This window comes from Clytia hemisphaerica, unplaced genomic scaffold, assembly GCF_902728285.1.
Source record: "Clytia hemisphaerica strain Z4C2 unplaced genomic scaffold, Clytia hemisphaerica genome assembly, whole genome shotgun sequence".
NCBI lineage: Eukaryota > Metazoa > Cnidaria > Hydrozoa > Leptothecata > Clytiidae > Clytia > Clytia hemisphaerica.
The window spans coordinates 1590077-1616340 of NW_027103699.1; the positions used below are offsets into that span (position 1 = coordinate 1590077).

General features: G+C 36.2%; 1 protein-coding gene across 1 annotated transcript in view; it reads right to left on the reverse strand.

Moving 5' to 3' along the window:
* Positions 1-26264, reverse strand: part of LOC136804030 (uncharacterized) — a 50011-nt gene that overhangs the window by 13380 nt on the left and 10367 nt on the right. The window lies entirely within an intron of this gene.

Below are 26264 nucleotides of genomic sequence, written 5' to 3' on the forward strand. Positions count from 1 at the left end.
AAACTTTTTTAAAGAAAAAATTTAGGATGGGATTAATAACCCGTTACCAACGATTTTGAATGTTTACATTTCCATTCGTAATCTAGCTTTATATCAAGGGATAAAATAAGGACTTTTTTGAGACCCCTCTTTTTCCTTAGTTGAGTATTCATTCAAGATCTTTAAAATTTGAGGATTTTGGGTGTGTAGATCTTATTCCTTAATTTCTTACTGAAGATTGAAGTTTGTAAAATTGTAAAACAATGTAAGAATAAAAAATACTGCAACTGACTTATACTCTTACCTTTTAAAAGAACAATTTCATAAGAACAATGAGGCTCAAAAAGGCCAAAAATAAGAACAGTTTAAGAACAATGCCGAGCCTGGAATTACTCAATTTCAAGCAATTTAGGGGTCAAAGTAGTAAGAATTGGGTATAAAGCCTAAAATACCTCAATTCCACCCAAATAAGAACAGCCATGCCTAATTAAAATCTACTGTTTCCACAGGGGAGGGGGGTACTAGCTTTGTGAGATGACGGGTAAGTCCGAGCCAAAGTTCGAAAATCGACCCATATTTTGACGTTTTTGCCACCCTTAAGAAGACTATTTCCCCAAAATTTTCAAATTTTAGCCCAAATTTCAAGAATTTATTTAGTCAATTTTTAATTTTCGTAATTTTGTAACCCTTACAAACAGAGACTCCATTTCATTTTAATGGTTTTTGCAGCCCTTTGAGGGACTCTCAAGGGGGCGAAAAAGGGACCCTTATGGCTCGCACATATCCGATACCCATTTTGCCTAAGGACCCCCCCCCACCAGGCTCTTATAGAAAGAAAAGAGTTTAACACATATGGAAGTAATAACTGAAAAAAGTTAGGCTTAACATTAGTATACAGGTAATTTAAGTGCTAACGCAAGAACGTAAAGGTTTGATTTTCAGTAAGCTATAAGCATCATCTTCAATCTAGTTTGATATAACCGAAGGGGTGTGATCAGCCTATGCTGTCAAAACAGATCGTTAGAAAATCTGGCAAATACGTTTCTTTTGACGTATAAATGACCATACCTACAGCCCATACTTTAATCGTAGAAATTTTAGCGAGACTAATTTTAGCGTATATTAGCGAGTCAGAAAAATCTTGATTTTTTTTGGATTGATTTTAGCGAATCACGATTTCAAAAAAATTCGCGTGGATAAATTTTAGCGAATACTTGTATTACATTATTGACTGAATTCGTTTTCTAGCATTTCTTTGCACTGAAACCCTTACTATTGATAAAAATGTATAAAGGCAATACAACCAGAAATTTCGTGCAGACAAATTTTAGCGATCTGTCGATTCGGCGTGTTTTAGCGAGATTTATTTTAGTGAAAATAGGGAAAAGTCGCTAAAACACTAAAATTAGTCTCACTAAAATTTCTACGATTAAAGCAGTTTTCTGTGCCCAAACTTATGGCTTTTTTGGACATGCCATAAAGTGTGGTCAGCCTATACTATCAAAGAAGGTCGTTAGAAAACCTGATTTATTGCAGGGTGCTCAGACGTCCCTTTGCTAGGTAACATGAAAAAAACAAAAATCAAAATTTTCGAAATGTCGTAAAATGGAAAGTTGTGAATATTGTCAAACACCCACAACCCCCTCCCCCCAATCAAATTCTACTGCCACTAAATATAAAAAAACGCGAAACTTTTAGCTACGTCTGTCTAAAAAAAATTAAAAAATACACGTTAGTTATCAGTGCCAGGCTAAATATTTATAATTTCTACAAAAATCACACGAGCAAGTTTGACAAGAAAACTTAGACAAAAGAAAAGCTTAAAAAATGACGTAGTAGATAAACTCCAAAAAAAAAATTCTTGTTGGATTGAAAAAACAATGATGTAGAAATCTTCTTAAGGCTTCCAAAATTGAAATGAGATTGTGGATTTTTTATAGTGGTTAAAGATTGAAAATTTTGTTTAGAATAAGTTGACAGATAACACCCCTATAACATCATCTTAGACGTAGACCAAAGGGTGCGTGGGCGTAACCATGATTGATACAAGTAACATGTTTCAGATGACGCCCCAAGAATTTGTTTATTGCTCGTTAGTGTATATAATTACAATGGTCAAAACAAGGTTTCTCGTATGAGACGGAACATGGATTTTCCAAAGCAAATTAAAAAACATTCTTGAGATAATACAACAATAATTTGCCGATCGAACCTTGAAGATTCTTATTTCACACCACCTTTGTCATCGATCCGGTTGGACCCCAGCCCCACTGGAAAATTTGAAATTAGATAAAAAAAAGTTAAGTTCCAAACCATCCTCACTGGATTTCTCGACCTGAGAACAATAATTTCTTTCCCTATCGGCATTTCGATAGGGATTTTCATCCCCACGGTGGGAAGAAGTTCCACTGGGGCTGTGGGGCAGGGATGTCCTGATAAAGATAATTTGGAAAGTGCCGTGCAGACTAGAAAACCTTACATTATAACAACAGAACAGAACCTATACACAAACGGAATGCTGGTATCCTCTATCAGAGTCGTGTTCCTTATAGCACTACCTGTGGTTTTGAGAAGTCTATGATTCAGACAATATATATTTCTAAGACGGTTTTGAAACGACTTTCTAACGTGATTCTGTCCCGAGGGGACGGCACTCAAGGTCGTACTGACCGTACGTGCGGCCCTTAAGGGTCCTTTTTCCAAGCTTCTCAAAGTGCAAGTAAGGGTCAAAATGAGCAAAGATGAGAGAAAATGCACTCTAAGGGTGTAAAATTTGTAAAATCTGACCATATCTGCCTGAAAATGGTCAAAAATCATAATAACAAAATATAATAAAACGCACCGTAAGGGTCGATTTTTCGACCAAATTTACTCATAAGCTTGACTAAATTCCTGTACTGTAAGGGTCCGATTTCAAAGGCCTTATTTTGGGCCGCACGTACGGTCGTTTTTGAATCGATTGCCCCCCCCCCAGGTATTCTGTACTGTATTGATCGTGCTCGGGGCTTCAAAAGAGAACTTTGTCTCTTTTTCGTAAAACAATTTCAAAAACAAACTGCCCACATCTGATAAATCCATGACAAATGAACCAAAATATAGTCCAAAATAAGAAAATGAAACTCTAAACCTTAAATTTTTCCTCGTTTATATAATATTCTTATCCTAAGGTCTGTATTTCTAGTTTCTAAGAATAATGATGTCAAGATAACTTTAAAATATTTTTTCGACCCTTTTAGAGTACTAAAAACGTGTCTTTAATACCCTTTATCAGTACACTTTTTTTTATACAAACATAACGTTTATAAGCATACTTGGGCTTAAATTCGGTAAACAAAATAAGCATAATGCTTATAGCATACCTCCAAGCTGAAAAGCAAAAAAAAATCGTACTGCTTTCTTAAAACGCTGACCCTTTTAGGGTTACTTTTAAAGCTGTTTGAGCTTTCTTAGACTTAGAAGATTTTCGCCTGTTGCTCCAAATTACAAAAATACCCAATAGAATAACCCAAGGAAAATTAACAAATCAAAATTTAAGCATATAAATAAGCATAAATTAAGGCTGAAAATGAGATTTTACTAAGCTTATTGAGCCTCGACCGGATTTTCCCGTATGCTTATAAAAAAAGAGTGTATCGGTGTAAGGGAAACATTTCTCTTATTCTATAGAGAGGAAACCTGTTAGTTAAGTAGAAAAGGATAAATACCTTTGAATAACTTGTATCACGAATATTCTTAGTCTAAATTTTTAAAGTAATTTTTTTTTAATTGTAGAAAAATATATTTTTTCAATACTGGGATTATACCTAAGACATAAAGAATTAAATAAATCATTTGAACACTATTTTAGTCGACTCACGGTTATAGCGAGCACCTCACTAAAAACCGCAATTTTTCATTCCGTTCCACTTTGACGATTTTTGAGAAATAGAAGCCTTTCAAGTGTCCTGACGATGCAAATTCGATTTTTTCACTACTGCAGGAGTTTGGAAAGTTAAAAGTGACGTCAAAAATCGAATGTTTGGAGCCCGAAAACCAGAGCTCAAAACATTCAAAAAAGTCGCAAAGTGGAATAGACTTTAATTTCGTAGAAAAAACGCGGGTGACGTCTAGTATAGGCTAACTCACAGGTGAATTCACACAAATTGAATTGTCACATATCTACGCAAGAGGTCACTAGGAAACACACTCAGGGGACCAATCAAAATAAACAAATTGGACCAATTTCATCACTCATAATCAACAATATTAGGCTACCAGCATACCTCTGTTTTGTTTGTTATGAGTGATGCGAATCGGTTTAAAAAATCACGAGCGCTAATTAAGTTTTTACTAAGTAAGATTTATGAGGTGGAAATCATTGAGTTTCAAGCCCGAAGGGCTAAAGGCGAAACTTTAACCCTTCTCAGGCAAGAGAAATTGAAGCCACTTATTTCCCATCCAAAACGCGCATAGAACGCGCTGTAATCATAACGACAGATTGTATCTAGCGCTTCCTTCGTTTTGGAGGACTACATTTTTTGAAATCTAGCGATAGATTTTAGTTTCGATCCGGCGTTTGTGTAAAAACTACGCAGGGGCGTTCTGGATGGGAAACAAGTGGTTTCATTTCCTATTCAGGAGTCTCGCCTCTAGCCCTTCGGGCTTGAAACTCAATGGTGGAAATCGTTAACGTTATTAAAATTTCAGTGCGGAAAAATATAATTGTACACAGCGGTCATAAATCTGCTCTTTTTATTCATTTTTATTAACAAAAGTTAATCATAAAGAGTCACATGGTTAAAATTTGCAAAGGGAAGAATGATAGTCGGTCTTTGACTCTACGGCCCTTGCAGGTACCGAAAGCAAATGCTTGAGTTCAGGTCTCCCACTGTAAAATCTGTAACGCAAACTGGCAAAATTCGCCAGATATAACAACACCACTCACAATTGAATTCAGTCAAATTGGGCTTTTCCAGAAAAAAATTGAATATGGGGGATGCAGGGCACTTTTTGGAAATTTACCCCGGACATTGTAGCTTTTGGACCCCCAGACAACAGATCTAACTCCTCGGACAAGCATCAGTTGACCCCCTAGACATTCATATTTACCCTTAAACAGAGGAGTCTTTTCCCCCAAACAAGGCAAATTTTGTAGATTTTCCACTACCCCCGGACAATATATCCAATATATCCTCCACCCCCATGTACGAATTTTTTCTGGAAGAGCCCATTCTATATTCTGAAAACCAGGGAAAGCCACTAACTAGTCATAACTCTAATCACAGCAATCGATGTTTTATTACATTTCATCACTCAATCAACAGAAAATACGTTCCAAAAAAAACGACCTATGTCGCCTTACCAACAAGAAACCAATAAGCCTTTATTTCTTAAATTGATATTGACTTTTTGTCTATTTTGTACCCAAAACTTCAAAAAAGAAAAATTTTAAATTGTGAAAAATATAACTTTTAAAATAAAAACAATTTTTATTTGATGTGTTTTTAAAGATTTTAAACTAGCCCTAATAGATTTGTCCCGTTTTTTTTTCATGAAAAGGGAATACGACTGAGGTTCTTTCACTTTCGTTTTCATCACAAACGGTCGATGTTAAAACATTGATAGAAATTAATTAAACATAAGAATAAATGGGCTGATATATGTCTATTATTATTCTTTCAAACTACGTGCCTTTTTTAAGAGCTAAGAAATATTGCGATGCTTAATTTTGGTCGAAACCTTAGAACAAATCGATTTAATATTCTAGAAATTACTACATGTGCTTCTATGGAAATTCAAAGCGGAAAAAGTAAGCATAAAGTCAATTTTAAATCTGAAAATCCCGGAAAATAAGAATCAGTAAAACTTAAATCCAACGTTTTTACTGTTTCCTACAAAAAAGTATGTACCTATAACATGAAATGTCTAAATCTCCACGTGACAGCTTAGTCGTGTAGCGCTAATCAAAGACTAACTTCACCGGCTTACAAACAAAGAGAAAAAATAGATAAACCTCCCTTGGTCATGGAGTGATCAAAGTTGTAAGAATAGCAGGTCAGTTGGATCAGATATCTTTGGAAAATTACACGTCCAACATTTTCGACTTTTTTCCTTCCAAGTAGTTGGCTTGTAAAGGCCATATTAATATCTCTCTGTTACTAAAAATAGAAACACAGAGGTCAAAATCCGGCTGTTTTCGGGTGCTTCCATTATAAAATATGACGTCATCTTGACTTACGTATATAAAGAATAGATCGTTAATTTCACCGTTAAAATTCCATCGCCAATCTGCACCCTGCATAAACATTTTAAATCCGCTCTTTACTATCACTTTGAAACTAAAAAAGTTGTTCGAATTTAGCACATTTACCTGCAATTTCAAGCATTGTGTCATTACAAAAAACAATCTAACCGTTCAACCAACATTAGAGAAAAAAAACCTGGAACTTTGAAATCCTACAAAACAGGTTCGGCGGAACAACCGTAAAAGTGGGGAGGCTTAAGACTCAAAATGAGACAAAATTCGCTAGAAATTTAAGAAAAAAAATCTCATTTACTCAAAAATAGGGAGGCTGAAGTCTCAAAATGAGTAGTCTAGCAAGCTAGACGACTAATTCAGACATATTAGAAATAAAGCAAAAAAGTAAATTTTAGTCGTCTAGAAACCTTTGTGCACTAACTCCAAACAAAAAAAAAGTGTCAATATCGCAATTAAAATTTTTTCCCGCTCAAAAAAAATTCTTGAAAATAAAATGTGTGTGGATTTGTGTGTTAAAAATGTTTCATTTGAGTTGATTTTATTTTGAGAGTTTGTTGTTGCTTAATAAATTGTTTTCTCGCTACGCAAGTTTCTGCGTAGCTAGGCCCGGTATCTATAAGGCTGGAACACCAGATTCTTCCAGTCGTTTATACAAACTAAATCCCGTATCATTATTTGTGTTTATTATTAGTATTACATGTATTATAAACGACTCCAGTCTACAAAATGAGATAAAATTCGCTAGGAATTTCAGAAAAAAATCTCATTTGCTCAAAAGTGGGGAGGCTAAAGTCTCCCCAGTCTCCCCGCTTCCGCCGGGCCTGCAAAAACGACATCCAAACATCCTTCGAAAAAGAACAAGAACGACTACAGAAAGACCATATCAGCAAACACATGTTTTGCGATTTCGCTTCAGTTTGCTGATGTGATGAGGTATAGATTGATGAAGCTCCTCCTAAATTCAATTTAAAAACAGTTAAGAATGAGGCTGTTTACAACTATGTTTGAAAAGTTTTAAAGAGTATAGAGAATGTGCTTTAGAATGAATGGAAATTTGGATAAGCATTTCGGGAACCCCGTCCCTGAAAATATAAAAAACCGATTAAAGGGTAGTCTAGCAAGCTATACGACTAATTCAAACATAGTAGAAATAAAGCATAAAATAATGGAGCGGACGAATTTTAGTTTATACAAACTATATCCTGTAACAATAATCGTATTATCATATAACGCCTATACTAATGTATTACACGCATTATGAACGACTCCAGTCTATCAAAAGGATGACACAAAACAAGAGAGTGGTCTGTATACGGTGTGAACAAGGGTTAACGATGGTGGGAGGGGAGAAGGAGAAGGGGTACTCATGAAATTCTGGTTATTTTACCACCTTATTGGCAACGAACCATGCAGACATATCCATAGAAAAGTTATACACGTTTTTTCTTTTATTGGAACCCAGTTTATAAGAACATTGAGGCTGAAATTCGTCGAAAAATTAAGAACATCGTAAGAACATGCCCAGCCTCAGTTTGGAAAAAATGACAAGAAACTACAATTTCTTCCTCTTTTCAAGCAGTTTTAAACAAACTTAGAAATGGATTTTCTAAATCGAGAGCCAAATATTGTCCAAATTTTACCAATTTTAAAAGTGCTCTTTATTTTGCATGATATTGTCGATTTAGAGTAGTCTGAAAATTTAAGACGCATCTAAGAACATTTCAGGCTGAAAATTGCTAAAAAAATAAGCACATCGAGGCTCAGCCAAATTTTAGGTGTTCTAATAAAAAAAAAAACATGTATGATATCTGACAAAACATAAACTAAAATTTTGCGAATTTCTTGCGTGCTGACAGCCAGCAGACAAAAGAAAAATCAGAGAGTTAGTCTTTCAAATATTGAGTATAAAAATGCGTTCAAACTACTGAAAACTTTTTATTGAAAAATTCAAGATTACTGACATCCAAAAAAAAGCTTGTCAAAATTATGGAAGAAAATTAATTTTGAAAAAAAAACAAGGTTAAAGAATAAACAAATTAATCGTGACTGACAAAAAATTCACGTTTTTCAAAAATAATCTCAAACGAAGCCACAGCGAGTAAGTATACTCCCACAAACAGATTGCTATAAAGAATCTTTTTTAAGAACGTTTTTTCCAGCTTGACAAAATTAGAAAATGAGGAAATTCCCTATGAACGGATCAAACTCAAATTTCTGATAGAACAGTTCTAAAATTCCAGATATAATTTTTTCGCCTAAGAACAGATCAATATTTTCCAGGTAAGCCAAATTTTCAAATTTTCTTGAAACAAATCTCCATTTCCAGTTCGAGCATGCCTCAAGAACAGATGTTTTGAAGACCTTTAGAACAAACCACCATTTTTAAGTAGCAAAATTTTTTCAGTATTATCTACATCATCCCATACTTAACGAATAAAAATTTTAGCACAGATTGTCTAGAAATGAACTCTGTATAACATGATATTATGAAATAACGTAACATAGATTAAGAAATTACAATTTGTTGAATGGAAGATATTTTCTCACTGAAGTAAAGTGAAAATGAATAAAAAATTGATGACAAAAATGTGTCAAAAGAAAGGTCCGGTTATAGAGTAATATTTTCAATGAAGTTGAAAACAAATTATGAGGGAATCAATACTTTTCACTTATTTGAAATTTGTACTACATGCCGTGAGACTAGAATAAACATCCCGCCATTTTGATGTTATGAAGATTTTCTTTAGAAATACTGACAACTTTTGAGGGGCTTTTGGGGGTAAGGGGGTATTTGCAATATGTTTATACCTTGTAGCCATTGGTTTCGTATTTAAATAAATGGTTATTTCTTATTAGAAACTGTTTATGTAAAATATTTTATTTGAGACTGACTTCAGAGTTTAATACATAATTTTTTCTTTAGGTTTTCAGATATGCTTTTAGATGGTCTGGTGTTGCGGCGACATCTCTACCCCGAGAAACAAAATAAATTAAGAGCTCCAACTTCAGGGATAAATATTTAGGCTCAACGCCAAATAAATATAGCCAATATCCTCAGAAAGACTTTGCTAGTTTTTACAGAAAAAGAAAAGTACACGTGTTTTTTTTTTTATAAAAACAATTTCATTAGAACAGGAGGCCAAAACATATAAGGCCCCCCCAGCGGTTTGCGTGAATGCGTGAATGGGCATTTTCGGTTGCGTGAATGCGTGAAAATTGAAAAAAGAAATGCGTGGATACGTGAATTGAAAAAACTTGCATGAACGTGAAAATCCACTTTTTGACTGCGTGAGTGCGTGAATCTGTGCTATTTTGTGCGTGAATACGTGAATTTTCCCTTTTTTCCACTGATTGTGTGCAGTGTTCCCGATTTCCCAATGTTTTCCCGATTATTCCCGAAAATCTTCCGATTTTCTGAAAAATTGGGTTATTGCGTGAAACTCGAGGAAAATTTGCGTGAATGCGTGAATTTCGAAAAAAACTGCGTGATTGCGTGAATTGAGGGTCTGGGGGGGACTCATATAACTAAATAATAAATATAGAGTAATAAACGCTGTTACACACAGAGGTTTATAATCATCATAATTTTCACCGCCAAATTTTCATTTATTAAGTCTTAAAATAAAGAATTAAAACCATCGCAGGTAAAAATGAATGAAATGTTCCTCTCCCGGTGGGGGGGGTACTAAGGTTGCAAGCTGACGGGGGGTCCTGCCCGACTTTCGACCCCTGGACCCTTACCAGGACTAAAAAGGAGGAAACAAAGGAGAATTTTGGTAATTTTACGACCCTTATTGGGACAAATTTGACCAAATTTCGAACTTTCCGGGGATAAAAAGTTGAAATTTTCCAATTTTTCCGACCCTTAGTGGGACTTTGGAATTCCAAAAAAGATACCCTTAAGGGGCGGCACATACCGTACCCTCCATTTGCCTAAGTCATTTGCCTCCTCTGAAGACATATTACAATAAGAACATTTTAAGAACATTTAAGTCTGAAAATATCAAAAACTTAAGAGCAGCCTGCAGCCGCAAAGCTTACTGGTTCTTATAATAAAAATAATGTATTTGGAGTAAAAAAAACTGATTGAATACTGTATTGATAAAAACGAAGTCAATGAATATGATACACCAGACAAGCAGCTTATAGCTAATTAATTACAAATGAAATTCCTTTGATGAAGCCGAATGACGGATTATGGTTACTAAAGAATGAACTAAAATGGTATCATTCGTCAGAGAAAATCTACAAAAATAGATTTTAAAAAAGATTGGTAATCCCTATTCGTCCAGTGGCTCGATTAAAAATTATTAGCCAGTCAATCAATAGTGATAAAACGCAACTTTTTTTAAATCAGTTGGGATTTGAAACTGTATTGTTTCAGTTGTTTGCAGCTCTGAAATCTAACAGGGATATCAGTACACCCCCTACTCACAGACACGGTGAGATTTTTTAGGCCAGTTTTAATCAAATCCCTTAAGAGTAATTAAGAATTTAATTGCAAAAATGACGTTATGAACTTTAAAAAGACGTTGATAATATGTTGCATCACCTTGCTTCTTTTATAAAAAGTGCTAAGTTTTAATGGGTAAATAACCTTTTTGTTTCGAAGTTTTTTCAAACTGTCCGCAAAGAATTGAACTGTTTTAAATTTTTCGGAAATTTTTTCTAAATTAATGCATCAAAAGTTATGGCTGTTTTTCGATGAAAAATTGGGATGGAAAATTGGTCAAAAAGCACTATTTTCAAGATTTTGAAGCAAATAAGCTTTTAGAAAAATTTTCCGAAAAAACAATTTTAGTTCGATAAAAGATACACCATCTACCACAAAAAAAACCGAAACTAAGCTCTTCAAAGTTGAAATACTCTTCTTCGCAAAAGTCTTCATTTTCTTCTTTATCAATTTTTTTTATTGCGATTCTTATACCTTTCCCGAGTTTATTTTTTCCAACATGAAAACGAGGCCGGGTAGGATAAAAATGTAAACATTGAAAAATCGAAGCAGGCGATAGAGGGAAAGCTGTGAACTTTCCCATGTTTATACCTCTGCTCTTTGGCTTTTAATTTGTGAATGAGCACAAAAATTCTTCAGAATTCTGCCTAACACGAGTACACTCTCACTCTACGAGCAAACAAAAATTATTATGAGTAGTATTTTTCTCATAAATACACTTTTTGTGAAGCAGAGAGCCGAGTTGTATTTTTTGTAAAAAATGAGATATCTGATCGACTCCTGAACGTCATAGGAGGCAATTGTACCAATTTGTGGAACCTGGTGAGATTTGACGATAGCAGTAACAATAACACTGATCACCTCCATCAGTTTTGGTCAATTTTCCATCCGACAAACAGAGAGCAGAGTTATGGATTCGTGTTGTTTTGGACATGGTTAGAGGGAAGGAACCTGGATATATAAACGGAAAGTTCACTTCAAACGTGAGGATCATTAATGCTTAATGGTCTATGAAAAATAATAAATTTTTATAAAACTGTAAAAAACTTCTCAGACAAACACAATTTATGGACATGTCACGACTGTCTGCTTACTGAATTACCGTTCAACAATGTCGATATAGACTTTCTACTATCAGACCCCTCGACCGTGAATGATATCCCAGCGCAACAAGATACTCAAATCCAGTTGGATCTTCTAAATGCCAACCGAAACAACTACAGCATTGCGCACCTTAACATTCAATCTATCAAAAATAAGACTGCCCAACTTGAAGCCATGCTCCTAAAACACAAGTTCGATATCCTAACAATCTCTGAGACATGGCTCGTTGACAATCCTGCACTCATCCGACAACTCAACTTCTCCGGTTATCATCCTTTCAGATACAATAACAGAAATGGTAAACGTGGCGGTGGCGTGGGAGCCTACTTCAAAGACGGCATTAAACATCGCCCAAGAACTGACATCGACAAGAAAGATACAACGATCGAACACCAGTGGTTTGAAGTGAAGGGAAAGAAAAGTCCCTTTCTTATAGCCGTTTTCTATCAACCAAGTTCCGAAGACGTTGACAAACGTGCTTGGCTTCAAAAATTCGAAACATTAATATCGTACGTTCACACCATCTGGTCTGATCCAATCGTGATTACTGGTGATACAAATATCGATCTCCTGAAAGAGAACTACAACGTTGCTGACGAATATAAAGATACCCTCGATCGTCTCGGTTTACGTCAACAAGTGAAGAAGCCAACCCGGAAGGGAAAAACTTGCATTGACCATATCGTTACCTCATTCTCAAAAGTCATCCACGATGATGTTATCCCATGCGACGAAATGAGCGATCATGATGCTGCCTTCGTCATATGTAATCTACGCAAGCCACGGTTTGAACCCAGATATAAATTTATTCGAAATGAGAAAAACTTTAATTTAGCAGCATTTAAAACAGATATCAGACAAATACCGTTCAATCTTGTTTACGCTTTTGATACCGCTGAAGAAAAACTAGACATATTTAACAAACTTTTTACCGATTGTCTAGACCGACACGCACCCCTCATCAGGCAGAAATTAACGCGCCCACCCGCTCCGTGGTTAAAAGATCTCAACATCAGCGAGAAGCAAAAGGAAAGAGACTATTTACGAACCAAATGTCATTCCCCGCAGTCCGAGCAAAAAGATTGGGATCTGTTTCGTAAAATCCGAAACGAATTAAAAACTCTTATTCGAGTAACAAAATCCAGTTTTTACCGACGCGCACTATCCTCCAAAAGACCGAAAGAAGTATGGTCAACCATCCATCGCATCCTGAAACCATCACCACAAAAGATATCCGCTGACCCCGACACACTCAATGTCCACTTCAACACAACAGCCGGGAGACTTCTTAACTCAAAACCTAAATCAGAGCAAATCCTACATCAACTCATCGACGAATTACCTGCACAAGATAATCCATTCGACATAAACGAAGTTTCCTACGCTGACGTTCGTAAAGCCTTATGTAATCTTCGAAACGACTGCTCAACCGGCCATGACCAGATACCGTCGAAATACATTAAACTCGCCATCGATGAAATCTGTAGTCCCATTTGCCATATTATCAACTCTTCCATTCGACAATCCGTCTTTCCTAGCCAGTGGAAGATCTCGAAAATCAGCCCTATTCCTAAAATTGAGTCACCCGCTGATCCGAGCGACTACCGTCCAATCTCCATATTACCGATCCTTTCAAAAGTATACGAGAGACTGATTATGACACAAATGACAAACTATCTAGAAAGTGAAGAACTACTATCAATACATCAATCTGGTTTTCGAAAGGGTCACTGCACAATAACCACCTGCATCAAAATCAAAAACGACATCCTGAAAGCGATGAATCGAGGCGAAATCACTCTTGCAGTTCTCGCTGACTTTTCAAAAGCATTTGATACAGTTGATTTTGAAACTCTTATCAAAAAACTTCACACACTACGATTCTCAAAAAAGTCACTCTATGTTATCTCCAACTATCTGAGCAATCGACTTCAGTACGTACAGATCAACGACAAGAAGTCATCCATTCTCACAGTTACTAATGGCGTCCCCCAAGGAAGCATACTTGGACCCATTCTCTTCAACATTTACGTGTACGACATGGCAACAAAAACCACCGCAAAATGTGTTCAATATGCTGATGACACGACCATATATCGCCACACCAAACCAAACGAGCTTGAAAATTGTGTCACTGAAATGAACTCTGATATTAGCGTAATTGAGAAATGGTCGCTGGATTCGAACTTGATATTTAACGCCAGAAAAACTAAATCGATGCTCTTTGCCACATCTCAAATGGCAAGGAGGCATAATTTTGAATTCGAAATCAAGTCAAATAACGAAAATGTGATTGAGCGTGTTCCCCTATTCAAGCTGTTAGGAATCATCTTCACCGAAAACCTAACATGGAATGAACATGTCAAAAAAATCGTCACTAAAGCATATGGCACGCTGAAGAGTCTATCCCTCATCAAACGATATTTACCATACCGTGTACGACGCCAATTGGCAGAATCTCTTGTATTGAGTAAAATAGACTATGGTAATACCGTAATTCACAACGCACCACAATATCTATTCAACCAATTACAACGAGTCCAAAATGCCACAGCTAGCTTCGTCCGGAAGAGCTACTCTCGCAAGTCTGACGTAATAGATATGAAATGGCTACCTGTCAAAGAACGGACCGAATACAGTTTGGCTAAACTTGCGTGGAAATCAGTGAATATGAATGACTGGCCCAAATTCCTCCCTATGGAGAAATATGTGCAAGCCAAGACTCGAACGGATGTAATTGGTGGAACTAAATTGCGTGAAACCTGTAATGTTAGTGGTTCCTTTGAATCTGAAGCTTCTAAAATTTTTAATGAACTACCTGTTAACTGTCGTGACTCAGAAACTTACAAAGCCTTTTGTCAAGAAACAAAAAAATATTTTTTCGACAAAGCCCTAGCTAGGAGCTTGCAGTAGTACCTCTTCTACCAACTGTAGTCCCTGCGTTGCTACTCGCTATTTCCTAGCTGGTGCTTTCTATGTTATATTATTTCTTATACCTAGTTTTAGTCTAATTCTCGATTTGATTCACGCGCCATTTTAGTTTTAAATTAATTCTGACTTCAATTCTTCTAATATCCCTACTCGTAGCCTTGGTTCCCTAGTATCCATTCTGATTTTTAGATTCAGCCCATCTGTTCTTAGTTTTACTTAGTCTGTATTTTCTTCAGTGCATATATATGACTTTATTATATTCTAGTTCTATGAAGTTTTTTTTTTTTTCCATTTGATGTTTAATTATTTTCAATTAATTTAATTTAGATAGTTGATAGCTCACTTATTTATGTCAAAATACTGGTCGTGTTTTGCAAGCTCCAGTACACTTTTACACAGCCTTCGGTGTTGCAATCTATGCAAGTTTTACTCATTCTATCTTACGCTCTGTCTTGATTCTATCTCACCGAGTTCTTAGATCTATTTTGTCGCTTACTTTACCTCTAGCCACCAATAGTACTTGAACCTTAGTCTAGTCTAGCTTATAACATTATGTTAGTATTTTTTTTTAAAATATATTCGTTAATTTTTTATAATAGCACACATTGCGATGGCCTCAGCTAGCATACTCAGATACTCGGATTTGTTTAGGTTTTAGTCTAGCTCTATCAGTATTCACATTTTACCCCTTATACTTCTTAATCCTAATCATTTTATTCGTCATACTAGCCCACCGCTTCGTCCCTATCTGCTTGTCCGCATACGGCCCAATTTTTCTTCAGTATACTACCAGGTTATTTTTCAATTTTTTTCTAGACATAGCACATATATTATATACAGAATTTTCAGGTGAAGAGCCAAATGTAAATTTTGGAAATGCCAGAAATATATCATTATTATTATTATTATTATTATTAAAATAACAAGAAATATGTTGCAATGACTTTTGGAATAACAGACATTGAACCTTCGAATAAAACCAAAGGAGTCTTCCAAAAATTGTCAGAGTGATAATGACCTGTCCCGTGACTTTGTGTTGGCTGACTGTTCTGTTGGAACTGAGGTCAAGCCTTGATTTTTGAGTAGTCATTATCTTTCAGCATGTACCTTTGTATATACCCTGTCTTCGTAAACATTTGCCAACCAAAAAGCTGAAAGGCTGAAAGGAATTTTGAACTTTGAATCTGACTATAGCTAGTTTTTTTTGTAAAAGTATTTTTTATTTATTTCCTTGTAAAATTTCAATTTTATGTTGGTAAGGGGGTGGTTAGGCTAGGGCCACATAATTGTTGAAGATACATCTTTCTTTATTAATCTCCAGAATCTCCATCAATACAGTAGTGGCCCATGTAAAAGGGGGAACTTTTGGTAGGCTTGGCATGCCCCCTATTCCCCACTGTCTCTTTGGCTGGTGAATATAGTAGAATTTCTTTTTAGGGATATTTTTTGTAGAATTTGATGAGTAAAATGCAATTTGAACCGTTGAGAAATAGAAGAGCTATGACCTCATACGTATGGTAGTAGACAAAAATTTACCAGACATAATTTGAAATAGCTTTTAATCACTTTTTACTCTCTTGGGGTCTATGTATACAACATTCATTTAGATATTCTTCATTTTCATGCTTGCTTTGCATCTCCCTTGAAATTTCGTGTATGTGCACCCTTAAGATATTATTGAGGATGTTTTATTGTATTATTTCAAAGAATTTTAGTTCAGGGAACGTTCTAACTATACTATAATTATGACCGAAAAGAATTTGCATCCTCTGACTTGATATTATTATCATAACCTTGCTTTTTCCCTAACTTTTAACTGTTGGTATTTCGATCACTTTGAGAGTAAATAAAGGCAGAACTTTGAGAGATATATACATCATGGTATGACTTCAGCATATTTTACAAATATTTCGAAGGTTATTTCGATGTTTACTTCAATATTATTCACCTAAAAGTTTTAAACAACAGTAGCTTTCTGCACTTTACTCGCTTGTTCGGCCATTTTTAATTTTTGTTTGTCCTACTCGGCCTCGTTTTCATGTTGGAAAAAATAAACTCGGGAAAGGTCAGAGCCCTGAGTCCTTAAAATGAAACAAATAAAGCATAATTTTTCTAATTATAAAGGCGTAACCATGAAATTTAGATTCAGGGGGGTTTAGATTGGAGAGAAATAGTAAAACAATATCCGGAGAAATCTATATAAGCCGTACGTGTCTGAAGCCTTCCTCTGCAGCATTTTGATTTTCGAAAGCGGTTTTAGTCTGTCGTGTATCTTTTTCCGGGGGTTATATTTTATTAATTTCGCATAGCGAAAGTATTACGATAGTCTTTCTATGTATGTATCGAGAACATTTTTGGGGCGCAAATTATGACGTGGGCGTTTGGCTGCGGGCGTACTACGGCCAATATTCTAAAGGTGGACTCACTCACAAAGATAAAAAGTGATAAAAAACAGGGCTTTTCTAAATAAATAAAATACGCTAGTGCAAGATGTGTAACCAAGCCTTTGTAAACATTCATCGTGAGCACTTTTTAATGGCTGCTTGATTGCACAGTGTTGCGAAACCAGTTGTGACAATCAGTCAGTTTTAGCAAGTATTTCTTAGATTGTACGGTGATTTACGGTGGGTACGGTGGGGTGTACAGCAGATTTAAAATTAACCTATTTTCACCGCCGTACAAAGGACATTTAGATCCAGCCCCACCGTACACCACACCACACAATGTACAGCGGTCCCTCGTTAATGATGGCAGTCTTTTATCCGATGAAGTTTGATTGGTGTTCAATGAGTTTGGTTAGTAAAAGTTCCAGCTTTTCCTCCCCGATGGGATGATAGATATTGGCTCGCTCTTTAAGCTTTAGCGTGGGCGTCTGCTAATAAGCCGTCAGAATGTAAAAAGAATGGACAACAAGGTAATAAATCAAACTACTTGAGCTTCAATCAAACTTCCCCGATCTTGATCACCTTTTGCTAATTAGGATTTTCATTTTGAATCATGGTACCATTGTTTGTATAAGATTCCCATTTCCGCACTAAGATTCTTGTTACTTTTCTGGAATCTTTCCCCTATATATTTTTCAGGGGATGAACGGCAAGAGATTGGGGAGGGTTTGTTTAATGAGATGCAGTTTAAAGCAGTTATAAAGGAGTCAAAGTTTAATCTCAAGGAGTATTACTTCTTTAAAGCTTAAAGTTGGCTAGATTTTACCCTACTATTTTCTAGTTCAGAAGCTGGAGCTCAACTACTGAACTGCTTTTTGCCTTTAATGGGCTCTTCCAGAAAATGTCCGTACATGGGGGTGGAGGATATAGTGTTCGGAGGGGGGGGGGTAGTTAACAATCTACAAAATTTGCCTTGTCCTGGGGGGGGGTAAACTTTCTCTCGATGGGGACAACTGATGCTTGTCCAGGGCAGGGGGGGGTAAGACCTGCTATCCGGGGGATCAAAAGTCACAATGTCCAAGGGGGGGGTGGTGGTAAATCTCCAAAAAATATTATATCCTTCACCGCCTCATATTCAATTTTTTTCTGGAAAAGTCCAATGATTTTGATGGTGGTGGGCCATCATTCATATCAGAAAGCAAAGATAGTATACAACAGATTTTTTTTCTGACTATCCATTTTTCTCAATTTTAGATAAATTCTACTGTTTATAGAAAGAAGTTTATATAAACTTTGCGCAAGTGAAAGAAGTCTTTATCACAAGTTCCTTCAAAGCACAAAACGAGGTTTCTGGCATCAAAGAATGAAAAGTTCATTTTTTCTTCTTCATTTTCAAAAAAATTTGAAATTATTTTTCTCAAGTATATTGCAGTTCTCTGAATTATTCTGAATTGTAAGATTTTGTTTACGCTTTATAGAATGGAATTCTTTAGTCGCATTTTTTAAGGAATCTTTTTTTTAATGGATTGAGATTTTTCATAAAAAAAAAACAGGGTATCTATGACCTGTGTGTACAATACATTCTCTATATTTTGTGTAACGCCTCATTCAAAATGCATAATGTTGCAAGAGTCACGTTTCACGCGTCTTCGTCGTTGATGTTCAAGTATTATGCGAAATGTTCGACTTTAAGTCGTCTTGTTTTTATTTATTTGGTCCAACGCGCAGCAGAATGGACCTTTAAAAAGCAACTGATCGAAAAGATTTTGTCTTTGTCGGGGCCTGTGCGCGCAATAAATTAACAAGTCCAAGCTAAACCAACCGCCGATCTAGAATTTTTGCCCCGCCTACCCGCGCGATGTTTGACCTATGTTTTGGATTGAATTGGTAGTAGAGTCAAATTTCCCGGTTAGGGTAAAGGGTTGTTTCAGGTAAGTAGGGTCAGGTAGGGTTAGGGCTAGGTTTGGGGATGGGAGTTAACCCCTGGTTAGGGTTTTAGCCCCCGGGTAGAGTTTGGAGTAAATATCATGTTTATAACCAACTTTGAACTCCGTAATGAAGTTGTGACTCGTTGGCCGAGTGGTTGAGGCGCTGGCGTTCTAATTATAGGTGCTTTGTATACAGTGGGTTCGAATCCCATCAGCCAGCAACAAAAGTTTCGAAATTTCGGGAAATGCATCACAAACTTCCAAAACTTAGCAATACAAAGAAAGTGTCAAAGAATAGAAGCTCAGAGTGGAGGATTGGAAGGAACCCGGTACGAACGACATTCGGTTATTGCCACGTCAGCTGGACCTTCACGCCACTCCGGCTTCTTGTTTTAGTTTTCAATACACCCTAGGGTGTCCAGGAAAAACTTGAAGAAGAAAGATAGAGAATTGAAAATGATAGAATTTCTCTCGAACTTTTGAGTAATTGTTATACTTTCGGAAATTCTAGCTTGGACCAAGTTTTAAAAGGGAGTCTTGTTTCCCATTTGATCGCATTTTGATATGAGTGGCGTGTGACAGGTTATTCAATTATTATAGGGGACATAGAACAACATCACATTATAGATAGACCTTGTTGATTTGAACATTTCCTCAGTGTAAAATTACCCTTATTTGCTCACCTTCCTGTCAACAGTTTGCCAAGGTTTGCTAATCATTCCTATCAACTTCTGAAATAATAAAGAGAAACTAAAAAGTCAAGGCAAGAATTAGTCGGGGGAAAAAATGAAAGGTTCAGTCATATTTCTACCTATTTTGACCGGGAAAAAAAGATTTATTAGGGAAATATTTGATCAACTGCCCGTGACATTTTTCTCCGATAACATCTTTCAATTAATAATAATTTGTTTCATTTTTCTCAATCAGCATTGCTCAAATCGGCGTTTTTGAACGGTGCGGAGAAACTTTGTGTTCGCGAAAATTAAGGGATGGAATGAGCTTGAATACAAATCCATCAAGTGATTCAACCAAGCAATGGTGACAGTGAAGGTGTTTCTCTATTCCTTTTCACTCCTCGGATCCGACGAAAACTGAAGTAAAAACATTAACAATTGTGTTTGCTATAAGTTTGATTCACAATGTTTCAGAATATTTTAAGAAGTTATTTTTATATTTACGCGCTCTTTTTCACTTTAAGAAAGTAGTTTACAAGAATATTCACGATGGCCAAAAAATTGAGAATATACTAAGAATATTACCATAATGGAATTCGGCAACAACCTGAGAATACCTTTTTTTATGTTTTTTTACCTGTAAATTGCCGATTATCTCCCAAAAATGATAAAGTTTTCACAAAAAGCCAAATTTTTACATTAGATGTATGTTGAATTTAGGTTGGGGTTGGCTCCTAACCTAGGAATGTCCTTAACAATATCTTAGAATGGTTTTTATCCAAAAGACAAGAGAAACGTCATTCTTATAGAAAAGAATATTTGTTGAGTACACGTTTCTTTATAAGAACATCCAAAAGTTTTCAAGTTTTGTTGGGATATTCTTAACTTTTTGTGTTTTAAGACTAAAAATGTTCTTAAAATGTTCTTATTATCACCGTTTTGTGAGTATTTTTGTCTATTTTCCTAAGAAATTGGGTGTTTTATTAGAGACTGCAAAGCCTTGAACTGTTCTTAACTTGTTCTTAATATTTTCGCCATTTCCTGTGTTCTTATAAAGTATGTTCTTATAAAATAACGTGTTTATTAATTTTAAAATGAAGAAAGGCGAGAAGAATTTTAAAATTTAATTCCTTGTAAATATCGATCACAGAATAAAGGGAACTCTGGTACTAGTGCTTGCAAAAATGAAAGATTGAAGAGAATGGAATCTTTCAAATACAGTCGAATTCTATTTTGGATATTATCAGGCTTTATTATATCAACAATCGAGAGTAACAAATGCAAGAAAAAGGTTTGTTATTCGTTATTTTCATCTAAAAAAAAACTTCTTTGAATAAATTTTTCGGTAAGATACTTCAAAGGGTTCAAAATAACGGAAAACCAGTATTTTTCTCCCCCAAATATGAGTTGGCTTTTAAAAAAATATAGGTATCAAAATCTTGAAAAACTGATAGACTGATTACTTACTACCGGTCTGTCGGTAGCACTTTTCCAATGAAGTATAAGCTCGAAGGGCTAAAAGCGAATCTCTAACCTTTCTCAGGCAAGAGAAGGCGAGGCCTTCAAATTTGCACCGTATTTTTGAGGACGGATTGAATCTAGCAATTCTTTGTTTTCGAATGATATTTTTTTCGAAATTTAGCGGTAAATTTTAGTTTCAATCTGGCATTTGTACAAAAACCAGGCGGGCCGCACTAGGCCACGCAACTTTGGTAGAATTTTTTGGCTTCAAATCCTACCGAGGAGATTCGCTTCTAGCCCTTCAGCCTTACAATTCATTGCACTTATTCCAAATAGCAATTTGCTCGTTCATGGTAACGGATTCTTCTTCCTGGGAAATGTAGATAAAATTTTTCAAAGTCTGATGGATTATTGATTACAGCATTACCATAGTCCAGTTTACTAAGGACGAGTGGGGTCTCAGCAAGCATGCTTCGAATGCTTTTTCACATTGAATTGACACGGGGGTGTGAAACAAGTTAGTCAGAGAGAGAAAAAGAATTTATTCAACACGAAATGGAACACAAAATAATAGGAGACACTGGCCTGATATATGAAACATTGTGTCTGACATGAAACGGGAACGGAAACTTAAAAAGAAAAACCTTAGGCTGATCGCACCCTCTAACGAATTTGTGCTTCTTATTATCTTCTATACTACCTGCGTTTTTGTAGAGGTCTGCGATTCAGACTAGTAAAATCTTTAATCTCTTAACCTTAGGAGCCAAAGAATCATCATGGCGTTCAGCCCTTCATAGTTATTGGTCAAGGTGAGGTACTTAAATAACTTGAATATACAAGGCAGATACAAAAAGGAGGCTCAAGAAAACTAAATCGCAATATTATCGCAAAAAATCAGATTTTGAAGCGTAAATACAGAAATACAGATAAAATGAATTCAGATACAGAATTTTCGGGAATTTAACTGGAAGCAAAATTTAGAGTTTTTTTCATTTTTCCCTTCTACTGCCAATTAAGGCGGAATTATATTTATATATTTTACGAAAGATTGTATTTCAAGAAGTTTTGGTCAAAATGTTTCTCGGTCGAGAGACGAAAAGAATCGATGGTTCTAAGATCGGGTATTCAGTCAATTGAGGGGTTATATGCTCAGGAATGTCTCTCGAAGGAAGAACAGTATAGAGTCCCCTTCTACTGGCATAGGGAGACGGTAAAAAACGTTTTTCCCTACTCTTTTAGAAGAAGAAGAGTTTAAAGAAAATCTTTTGAGGGCAATCATACCACAGATGTCTACAGAATGGATTGTTCAGTTCAAATTTAAACTGACTGCTGCTCATACACGTAAATATTGTTGAATCATTTTCTTCTTCTCTATAACTTGCATGATTTAAAACTCCTGATTTTTTGAAGCCACAGAAAATTTTATAAGCAGGTCAATACTTTACAATATTACCGTATTACTTCGAATAAACATATTTGTACTAAAATATTAATGATGGAAATGAAAATTAAGGTTCCAATTCAGTTATAGCAATGTGACCTTGGTTAAAATTCCCAAAGGTATTCCCCCGTACTAGGGTTCGATGACGGGGGGGGGGGGGTGCCGCCCGACTTTCAAACTTTGGACCCTTATCGGGACTAAAAAAGACGACCCTTACGGGACCCTTAGCGGGACTAATTTGACCAATTTTGACCAAATTTCGATCTTTCAGGGGGTAAAAAGTTGAAATTTCCTATTTTTCCGACCCTTAGTGGGACTGAAATTTGATTTTCTGATTTTTCCGACCCTTAGCGGGACTTTGGAAGTCCAAAAAAGGTACCCTTAAGGGCGGCACATACCGTACCCTCCATTTGCCTAAGTACCCGCCCCCCCCCGGGTTAAAATTCTTGAATGAAAGCCAAAATAATTAATAAAGTACGGTATTCGTCTCATGTATAAATAGAAAATATTTTGGTAGCTTCCTAACTGTCTAAATGACCCCGCTAAGGGAAGACTGATGTTCGTTGTGAAAGAGAGATTTACTCGTTTTCCTTTATTGTTACTGATAATATATTTATAGATATCAATGTATCAATTTATAGTTACTTTGACCTGAATCATCCGCCTACTCTACGGTGTGAAAATAAGGGGGGCTACGCAGTTGATGGAGGGCTGGAAATTTGAAAAAAAAACATCAAAATGAAAAGCGTATACAAAGAGAAAAATGAAGGTTAAAAACGCAACCAAAACTTCTATTCGATTGCCGAAAGCATGTTAATAAATCTAAGAATCAAATGGCGTTCGAGACATATTATAAAAACAAAATTTTAAGATTTACTTTAATTTTCTTTATGTTACTCGTGTATTTACAGATATCAAGGTAAAGTGCAATTTAATCCATTTGTCACAATCGGGAGCTGGAGAAACGTACGGGGATCGTACGCCGTCAGTTTATGTTTACAAAGAAACTATGGAAATGCGCATCTTCACAGCCATCAATGGAAAACACAAATATAAAGGTTACACTGTACAATACGGTATCGATTACAACGTAGAGATTCACCAACGATACAAGAGTGGTGGTAAATATACATTTTTCATCATCATTAATGGAAAGAGAATTATGAAAACAGTGAATACACAAGCCGAGCAATTTTACGACGTTAAAGTCTATGCATCGAATCTTTGGGAGCCGGCTTGTAATGGGACAATCAGTGATTTTAAAATCACAAACTTTTTGTAACTAACAATATGGTATTTACGTAGACGATGCTATCGTCCGTTAGAGGGACAGTAAACGCAGGGAAATATATACGCAGTAGAGTCAGGGCGTCAGGGCGGTTTACGGAAAATATAGAACATAGAGTTTGGAACAAATGGTGTAAACACCTCCGCCACTGCTTACTCCGCCCTGGGCTAACCTACCGTTCACAAATTTTTCCCGCCTCCTAAACTATTCCCTTTTTAGTGATCTTGTGTAGACAATAGAATCGTCTAGTATTTACTTAGTAAATTTTTGATTGAATTTAGAAATACGTGACCCCTGGCTGCTCAGCATGCCCGAAGTGGTCTCTTTATTTTTCCGCACTTCAACCGAAATCTTATGGACAGATTTTTCTTATTACAGAATACAGTTGACGCTATCTAATTCGACGCTCCATTATTCAATACGCTCCATTGTTCGATGAAAATCAGATTCTTCTTGAAAATCGAATTAGAGAAGGTCAACTGTAGATCCATCTTAAATTTATTTATCTAGCACTAGACTAATCTTTTTGTAAAATCAATAGCTAGTACACAGTATATATCAAAATAAAGTGTGCCCGTGCATCTGGATCCCATTCAATATTTTCCTATAAATTAACCCTCCCATTTTAAAGGTCTTTCAAACCTGCACTATTTACATTCAAATGGCAAAAGGGTGTAAAATACCTCACTTTTAAATACATGTTTTTATTTTACTGGTCCAGCGCGCAGCAGAATGGACCTTTAAAAAGCAACTGATCGAAAAGATTTTGTCTTTGTCGGGGCCTGTGTGCGCAATAAATTAACAAGTCCAGGCTAAACCAACCGCCGATCTAGAATTTTTGCCCCGCCTACCCACGCGATGTCTTACCTATGTTTTGGATTGAATTGGTAGTAGAGTCAAATTTCCCGGTTAGATTAAAGGGTTGTTTCAGGTAGGGTCAGGTAGGGTTAGGGCTAGGGCTGGGGATGGGAGTTAACCCCTGGTTAGGGTTTTAGCCCCCGGGTAGAGTTTGGAGTAAATACCATGCGTTTATAAGGAACTTTGAACTCCGTAATGCAGTTGTGACTCGATGGCCGAGTGGTTAAGGCGTTCTAATCATAGGTGCTTTGTATATAGTGGGTTCGAATCCCATCAGCGTCCAAAGTCTCGAAATTTCGGGAAATGCATCAAACACTTTCAAAACTTAGCAATACAAAGAATGTGTCAAAGAATAGAAGCTCAGAGTGGAGGATGGGAAGGAAATTTTTTTGCTTCACTTAAGGAACCCGGTACGAACGACATTCGGTTATTGCCACGTCAGCTGGACCTTCAAGCCGCTCCGGCTTCTTGTTTTATTTCATTTAAAGGCTAAATTACCCATTTCAGTCGAAACAAGCAACATCCTGAATGGACCTACCTGATATAGGTACCCTAAGGGAAGAAATTTTCGCGGAATTTAATTTTGCGAATTTGGGCATAATTCGCGAAATTAAATTCCGCGAAATTCGATTTTTTGGAGGAAGCAGACGGCGATGAAGTTTAATCATGACTTATCATAGAAACATTCATATTTGACGTTATTATTTTGTTGTTAAAGTTTCTTAATGTAACTGAAATATGTCTTGAAATCGATAAAATATATGAAAAACATTTTCTCTGTAAAAAAGATTCTTTTGAAATTTCTCAATCGCGAAATTAAATTCCGCGAAATTTGCCATTTTGAAACTTTGATTCGCGAAATTAAATTCCGCGAAAATTTCTTCTCGTGAAATTTCTTCCCTTAAGGTAGTTTGAAGCATGCTGAATGAAAATAAAAATATTTGAATTTTTTTCACAAAGTCGAGCTCCGTCACTTTTTGGGTACTGCCATTTTGCATCACAATGCCAAAAATCAGAAAAAACTGATGGGCTGATCCCGGGAAAAGCTGGTATCAGACGGACCGACGAACGAACAAATAAAAGGACCTCCGAGGAAGGTCAAAAAATAACATGCGACTGCAACTTGACAGACGCGAGCTGCCAAGCCATGGCGTATACCATGACACTCGAACGACACTGGGAGAGCGATGATCACGCGAGGCCGAACCTTATGAGTGCCACGGCACGTCACAATGTCAGTCTAATCTACCCACACTCTTGTATTAGAGTCATCATGGTACCCAATTCCCCTCACATGGCATGGGTTGACCCGGGCGAAGGTATATTCACTTGTAAAGTGAATCGTAGAGACATGAAGGATATCGAACTCGGGCCTCCTAGGCGGAAGTCAAGGATGATAATTAAAATATCACTACGCCTTTTACGCCGTAGGACGGGAAAAATGATATTTTTTAATGTAGGATTACGTAGTCGACAAAGTGGTAAACTTTTAAAGCAAAGAGCATTATAATACAAAAGTGACGTC